We start from the raw sequence: 9,209 nt of genomic DNA on the forward strand, positions 1-9,209 counted from the left end.
AGGGCACACTTTGTGTGTTTTAATGAATGTTTTACATGATTACGTATCCTTGTGTTGTATTAAAATTTTCACTAATAAGCTATAGTTCCTGTCATACCAATAATGATCCAAAAACAATGTCTCAGTTTCTTTTCTATAAGCATGACTGAGTTTGTGTTTGCAAAGTGCCACCAACAAAATACACACAAAACATATTTATGCAATGCACATTCTTATACGTGAAAATTAATCTGAATAATTTGGTTCAAATACTTTTTGAACATTTAACATTCAGCATACTTTAACCACATGGTTGAGATGAACGTCAAGCATTGCATCTCCTCTTTGACCTCTCAGACAAGAGTAGAGTTTAGTCAACTTCAAATAAAATAATGTATAATTATTATTTTAGATTTGCAGAGTTCGAGGAGTTTTAAAACCAGCTGTTTTTTTTTAAATAAGTTCAGAGTATAAATTTAGATCTGTGTGGAATAGATTAGAAATGTGTGCAGACTGCACAGAAGGTATTGTTAAATCCTACTGTCAAAAGATTACCAATTTAAAAAAAACAGACTGCAGATGAAGTGTATACAGAGGGGTAAGCAGCCAGTTATGAATGCAGTACTGACAGATATTTAAAGGTATTAAAAGTTTTATGTGCTTCAGTAAAACTTTGGATTGTACATATGTACAGACAAAAGGCAGAAATTCAGCTCTTATATTATTATTTTTTTATTTAGGAAAAGTAAGATTCAACAAGAACTAATTCTTGCAACCTGGCAATAATGGATAAAATCTGTATGTGTTAATGTGGTTTTCTTACCACTTATTTCTGTCTAGAGCAGGGGTGTCAAACATAAGGCTTGGGGGCCATAATCAGCCTGGCAAAGCCTGTCTGCCCCAGTGGATAGCTTTGGAAAACATGAAGGACGGCATAAATCTCTGGGCCTAACTGCACCAAAGTAGCTAAGTAATAGATGTTAAATGACTGAAAGGTCTGTGTTTTTCACTGTCTACTATACAAATAGTGGTTTAAAAAAAAGTAAATTTTCATAAATACGAGAGACTGGGCAGTGAGCTACCAGAACTTCTTTTGTAATTTTACATATTCATCATGTAGAAAAACAGAGAAGTGCTGTTGAAATTGCACTTTTATTTCTTATATTAAGATAACCCAGGAATTAAATGTGCAGTTAAACATCTTTACCCTGACACAAAGTGGACTTTCACTAATCCTGCCCACTCAAAATTAAAGTGTATGTGGCCCTCAATGTAAAATGAGTTCGACATCCCTGATCTAGTGTACTTGTTTACTCCGTAATCGCAAAGATTTTATCACTGTGTTCATAGCAGAGATTCATTTAAATGTCAATGAGGACATCCTGTGACAGTAAAACATAAATGGCCAATAATAATGTGCAATGGCGTGCACTTTTCCTTGAATGCTTACAACATGCAGGGTGTGCTAAAGTCTAGAGCTCAGTGTGTGTGATTAAAGTTAACTGTCAGGCTCTGATATAATAAGCAATGTCAATATGGGATGCATGGAAGCATCAATGTTCCCTGTAGAGAACCAATTAGATGGAAGCCTTGGGAATGCTCGGAGCCATACGTTGGCTTGCCAGCATGTAACAGGCCAAACTTGGGAGGCGGGGCTTTTACTTTCAACACACACACACAAGAACACACACAGTCACAATGCACAAACACTTGGAGAGAAAATGCCCATGTACGCAATGCACACACAGATATATATAAAAATAATAATTTGCATACACAAATTGCCATTTTTAATCCAGCTGCTTTCAAATAGCAATTTGAAATGAATCACATCTGCGCGATGTTCTTCTCATCTCTATATTTTTGATGTTTGGAAGGTGCTTCTAAGGTCAAGAGCACTCAAGAAACAAAGTATTCAGTCTACAGTTGTGTTAGAAGCTGGAATCTAAATGAAGGCTGGAGAAAAAGGAAATTAATCAAACTAAGCTTGCTTTATTTTCCTCAGTACTCGGTATTTCCTCTTGAAAAGCTCAAAGTTCAATGTTACAGGAATACTTTGTATGCACTATGCCTTACAACAAAACAAACATTAACTGTTCAGTATGGCAAACATTTGTTGGGGGTACTTGTGTTTCATCATACTGTTTGATTAAATATGTGGCCATCAGCACTGGCTTCAATCACACACAGGTCCACAAAGCCACATAAGTTACCACCAATCTGTGCTTCAAACAATCCATTCAAAGGATCGATCACAAGTTTCTCTGTTTTTCTCTTAAGTTCCCCACGATTTAACACCACTTAGCTCAGTTTTGTAGATGTACACACATGTTAAAAGACATTACACAGCATTGTCTTTCATGCAGTTGATTTGTCGTGGGCTGGTAATTAGTCAAGCAGGTGGGAAGTCGTTAAGGAACAGACGCTCTGTTCTCACCAGAGGGAAAAAAGCAGGAGCAAAAGAAGATGCTGATGTATGATAGATAGATAGATAGATAGATAGATAGATAGATAGATAGATAGATAGATAGATAGATAGATAGATAGATAGATAGATAGATAGATAGATAGATAGATAGATGTTTTGGAAACTGCATTTATTAAGAAACTATCAAGACAGTGGTAAGTGCTTTTTTGTAATCTAAAAATAAACATAGCTGTTCAGGACAAAATGAATGTGAAGAGCATAATCATCTCGTGCAACAGAATTCAGCCCGGGGACCAGTCATATTTTTTTCATGATTACCTAATCTGGGATGGCCTTTCAAGGAAACCCATGCTACACTTGTCCAAGGTTTACTTACTAAATATAACACATCTTACTTCCCCATGGATTTAAATATTCATAGATTTTGAGGGCAACATGGAGACATCAGAACAAGTTGTAAATAACATCTTTTGTATTTTTTATGGAAAACACAGAACAGAATGAGTATTTTCTTTTTGCATTGGAAAACTGCTGTGATGGGGTTATTAAGAGCAGTGGCAATGAACTAAATGATAAAAAACAAAACGGCTACAATAAAGCACACAAAGTTAGAAACACAGATTTTCTACCTCAGGGTAGATTTATAGCCCTCTGTAGAGGGCATGGGGCTGTGTGCTGCCAGGATATGGAGACTGGCTTGCTTAGCCTGACATAAGCAACATAGATGGCTGGTTGAACCTTCACAGGACCAGCAGTGAATCCTTCTTAGAGCTGCACGCCCTATAGAGCCTGCAGCTGATAGCCATGAGCCAGCACTGAATGTGAATCAGTTTACCTCACTGACATTTCCTTCCTGTGCAACATGCTGCAGGCACTAAGGGAGATAACGCTAACTCACATTGATCCTCCATTTCAGCTCTTTTGTTCGCTGATTACTGGTGAGGCTTGTGGCCACAGGCTGTTCCAATGCAGAGGCCCAATGTCAGGTCTGACTTAGAGCAAGGCAACAAAAACATATTATGCACAGGGTTTCTCATATATGCCTGAGCATAGTTAATATCTAATGTTGCTCTAGACATGAAGGAGGCTGAAGGCAATTTGCCACTGAGGTTCCATGAATCACCATTATACACAGAACTTTGCATGAGCATTGTCAGATGCCATTGTCATATGTCTCCCAAAATGGCCAGCAGTGAATAAGATCTTGCACTGGGATACAGCTGAATAGAAAGGTCATACAGAGAAACGCAAAAAGCTCATAGATGTTATAGTCTTTCACTTACACCGAAAAGAAAATACTTCTGTTGGCTGGACTATATTATTATTTATGAAGAGTATATTTAGATTTTGCTGTTAAAAGGAGATTGCACAGGTGTGCTATGAAGAAGGGTGCTGTTCACGTTAATGATGTTGATTTATTTGAGCAATGTGAGATCCGTCTTTGCTCTCTTTGTATTTAATTGCAGTACTTTCTCAGACTGAACAATAACCATTTCAAATGTTAATGACCTCTGAAATGGTCCAACCACAGCCATTCTTACATTTTGAAGACAGTGAGGAATAAGAGGTTGATGTATTAGGGTGATTTAGTTCAGCTTTGTGTCTCTTAGGTCTTCCTACAGTTACCAAAATGGGAACATTTTAAAGCATTTTTAACCATGAAAAACAAGAAATGACCAACATATTAAGAGTCTTAACTGATAAAACTCAAGTCAAAGCATTTTTGACTTGAGTCCAATATCACAAATTTGCCTGTTTGACAGTTTCTAAAGCCTTTAGCTTCATATCGTGTCACAGCAGGCTGTTTTAAACAACCAAATAAACCTTTTTATCTGCCCAGCAACAGTAGCAGAGGCAGAAACCAGCTGATGGGCAAATGGGCAAATGTGCTAATATGCGGCCGTAGAGTTGTTCACTTCAGTTTGATGTTTTTTGAAATCGAAACAGATTTTACACCAAGATAAATAATGGCAGATTAATACCAATATTGCTCAAGCCTGTTGGATGTGTAAGACAAGCTAACTAACTAATATTTTCACAGTAATCAATCAATTAAATGATTGCTTGTATTCATTTCTTTGTGTAGCCTCTACGTGACCAACAAACTTTATGAGCTCATCAAATTTGTTAAAAAAGATATTAGGAACAAAATATGTCAATAAAATTAGGTTTCTCTTAGCATTACTACATTTCAAGTTCCCCTAAACCAAGAACAGAGCAAAATATTTGAGAAGGTGATTATGTCTCTCTCTTTTCTGCCTTGGGAATCAAATAGGACACAAGGAGATTTAGCTAGAGGGGAATTTAATCTTCCAGAGAATGCTCTCAAACTATCGCTTAACTCGCTTTAGGGTCAGACGAGGAGATGGGACCTGTGAATTGAATTTTGCCATTGCTTGTTTTTCTAGGCAGGACAGTTGAATGTCATGTTGCTCAGAGCTGTGTTTTCACTTCATCGTCCCCGAGCTTTCAGAAAAACACTTTGCTGATGAAGCAGGTGATACTCTCTGATACCTCAAAGCAAATCCAACATCAGTTTTCCATTACACTGAATAGAATTCATGAATAAATGTTTTTCAATCTGCAAACTATTTTTGTAATACCCGTCTCCAGCCTATGTCCGTGACACACCAAGAGAAAATAATTATAATGGCTCAAAAGAAAGTGAGAAAAATCTTTAATTGAGCAAAAGTGCTCTTACATTAGTGCAATTAAACTTCTGGTATAAAAAATAAAAATACTTTAGTAAAGTACAGGGTACTTTTGGTGACTTTCTCAGCACTGCTAATAGCAGGCATTCTTGCCGTACCAATACCCAGAAAAATATCAGTACATTTTATGATACCACAGGGAAGCATTTGACCTGCGAGAACAGACATAATGGTGAAGAATGAAAGTTCAAATTTGTTCATTTTTAACAATTTTGTTAAAATTGTTCATTTTCAATCAATATTCCCAATTATAAATTAAATTCAGCAAAATAAATATTTAATATTAAGTTTGGAGGTTTTACATATTTTGGAAATTAAAGTTGCGTAAAACATGAAAGGCAGAATTTAATGTAAGTCATTTCATTTCAGATTATTAAGGTAAAATATATTTTAGGACATACTTAATGAACAAGGGGTACAACAAGTGATGCAATACCTACCAAAATAATGTAATTATTGTAAAAGAAGAACATTATGGAAAAGTTAAAAATAAACTTTGGATAAAGTGTTGTATTAATTATGCTAAAATTTAGAAGATGTAAAAAACAGCACTCACTGTGATAGATTGAACTGATCACTGCCTGCATTTTAAAACTGACCTCACAGCTGGCTGCAGTACAACAAAATAAGAAACACATCTGCCTGCACCATTGCTCTCGCCCACCAATCGCGCTGCTCTGCCTCGATCTGCAGCTCTTTACATCCTCAGCTGTGCTCTTTAGACCTGAAACCATCTGATTCAATTGCTTGGCTCCAGATTTCACTTCACCACACTATGGACACATAGTAGAAACTTCACCTATCGTTCCGTCACTGCTCTGCACAGCAAGCAACCCACCAGGACCCTCACGTGTCCGTTATCCTAGCTGGATCGTAGCTGCTAGCCGCTATGCTAATGATAGCAGATGGCTAAATTGCTAAATCTGGTAATTGTAAATAGTAAACAGTAAGGTTAATATTTATGATAATCGTTTAAAACTTCAGTGTTATTGAAACAATTTTACAAATTTTGCCTAAATTGTTTTGACTTCAGCTGTTAGTGAGGGGAGGAGCTGGGTCTGTGTGCAGTGATGCAGCAAAGCTGTGTGTCAGATGTAGTCGCTAATGCTACAAATGAGCATCTTAAAACCCTCATAAAAGTTTTACGAAGAACCTTAGTACTGAACTGTGATTTTAAAAGTGAAAGGAACTCCACAGACTAATGTACAAATAATTAAATAAAACTTAAAGTGCCTACTAAATGTTTCAGAGGTGTGCTATAATAGCAGAAAACGAATAACTGAATAATTTCTACAGAAAAGCATCAGCAACTGTTTTGGTAATCACTTAATTGCCAGCTTACATCTGATATTTAAACCTTTTCCTCTGTGATCTTTCACAGCTTTTATCTGTTTTCTGTCTGTCTAGGCACAGCAGATTGAAGAGCAAATGATTAATCAAGAAAGTAAAGAACGGGCCTGTTAATATTCAGAATAACATTTAGCTGTATCTCTGATCAGCTAATCTCTGAGCTCAGTGAACTCTGGCAAATCTCACTGCTAAATTGTGATAAACTGAATAGACTGCGTACAGAGGTCAGACCAAGGTGAAAATCAGGTGCTTTATACATGCAGATAAATGCCAGCTATACATATGTATTAAGGCATAATGGGATCAATGTGGTAGTGGTGACAGTGCAAGTTTGATGACTGCTTGCTGTTTGAGAGATTTCACAGCAGCTGTATCCATAGCAACTGAGTGGTAAAGACTGCCTATCTTTCTGGTCCTTTTATGCAGCCTCACGGTGCTCTACCCTTTTAAATTCACATTGCCATGCCGGGCAGTCAACTTCAGCATAGTCTAAAATCATAGTCTGTCAACATTTAGGTTTAGGAAGTCATTCTCTATCATGCAGCCTTTTTTGTTTGTCTGGTTTCTCTTTTATGTTTACTTTGATGTCCATTCAAATCTTTTTGCCCATCATTTGTTCATTTGATATGCAGCCCACATCATTTAGAACCAAGCTCTGAGCACTTCATTGCGTGCCTCATTGCATACTGCAACACACAGTCCCATTGCTTGATCCCAATGCTTGTCAGCTACAAAACCTCAAGAGACTCTCCTGGGCCTTTGTTATATCCACCTTCTATGTCAGACGCAGCTCTCATCGCAATCTGTCTCTTAAGATGCGTCATGACAGCATCTTCTGTCTGCTCTGGACAATGTTCCCTGTGATGTGAGAGTGAAGGATGTGGAGAGGTGCCAGAATAAAGAAGTAGAGAGGAAGATGATGTGAGACAGCAGATACAGACAGACAGAGATGATGCTTTTGTGTGAGATCTCAGCCCTCTATCCATTAAAAAACGTGAAGTGGAAAAGTGGTGAACATCACAAAGGCTGTATGTGAGACCCGTACATGTCCATGCAGAAAGAAGTTTTTTGGGGAAAAAAGACATTTTTCATTCTCTTTGGGAGAGAAACCTTATGTTCTTTTTATTCCACCGAGGTTTCATTTGATGAAATTGGTGAGTTATTGGACTTACCATCACGTTATCAATCTTACTTTGCTGGTTAAAGCTTTTGGGCCCTACTCTCTCACAAGTGACAAGAATACATAAACACAACTTTGCCATAAAGACGGAAAGACTATAGCTTTCCAACGATAGTTACATAAATTGATTTATATTTTTTGTTACTACAACTTTGTAACTACTATAACTAAATTGCAGACAGAAACAGTAAATGTGAAGAAAGAAAATCCTGGATTGCTGTCTTATTTTACTATTTACTGGATCACACTACAATACCAAATAAAAGCAAAACATAAGTGTACAGATTTGTAGACCCAGCCACAGTGATCAGTTTGGTGATTAAAACTTTGAATAAATACACAATAATTACAATAAGTGGTTCTTATTTCACTTATACTGAGGCAGCAGCACAAATAATGGCCCGTAATTAAAGGGATAAGCCTGGGTCACAAAACTCTGAGATAGCCTGATCTGACACACTGTGCTGACTGACTACTGATTGACAATTAGTGCAATGCCAAATCCACATGTACATGGATATTTTTAAATGTGGATTTTCTCCTTTTTTAAAAAAAATTATTTTCCATGTGAACATACAGAGGTAAAATTAATACTGACTTCAACTGAATTCAGCTAGCCAGGCAAAAGGCTACAATAACAAGATTCAATATGATATCAAAAAAGAGATTAAGGCAGTCACCTCTCACATTGCTAAATGGGTGAAACTTTATAATAATCATAATCTAATAATCATAATCATCATTAATAAATAGCAAACTGTAAGTTAATGAACCTTTAGTTTTACTTTTGTCTGTTCTTAACAAACATTAAAATTATTAAACAATAAATATTAAAAAAAATATTACCATAAATGGTAAATATTGGCTTGAAATTAAGTCACGATGATCATCCATATAGTGTTCTTTGAAAACATGTTTCACTTTTTAGGGTGCTATATTTTTATTTTATTAGTTGTTAGTATTAATATTTATTTTCTTGAGTATTGAAATAGTAAAAATTGTTTGGGTTAAAATAGAATGGAGAGACCCTACTAGATGGCACTGCCCCTGGGATCACTGAGACACAAAAAACCCTCCACCACGGTAAGGATGCAATTGACTGAGGGGAGTAACTTTTCATTTAATAAAATTTATAAATGAAAAATTATACTAATTATCAGTAAAAAGTGTATACTGTTTTAGATCACTGATTAAAAACAAACAAACAAAAAAAAAAGATATATTCCAAATAAGTTGAGAAGTGTTTTTCTTCTTGCATATTATGTATGTCCATTCAGGGGCATTTCTCCTCACAGGTACAGAGAGCAGTACAGAGTAAACCTCTCTACAGAAAGCACTGTTACAAACATTGTGGATGATAAATACAGGATTACAGGATACATAAGATGAAATAGGAGCTATAGGGCAGATTTATAAACGGAGGATTATTGGGGGGAAAGGAGAAGGGTGACAGAAAGAGAAGAGATGTAAGACTTGGGGGGAGTGAAAAGAAGTGGATTCTTGTCAGAAAAGTAAGTAAAATAGTAAGAAAGAGAAAGTAAACAAATGGTAAGAGAAAAAA

This window comes from Mchenga conophoros, linkage group LG10 (genome assembly GCF_057382185.1).
Source record: "Mchenga conophoros isolate Kocher_MC1m ecotype Shallow Benthic linkage group LG10, M_conophoros_male_GT1.1, whole genome shotgun sequence".
NCBI classification, from domain to species: Eukaryota; Metazoa; Chordata; class Actinopteri; order Cichliformes; family Cichlidae; genus Mchenga; species Mchenga conophoros.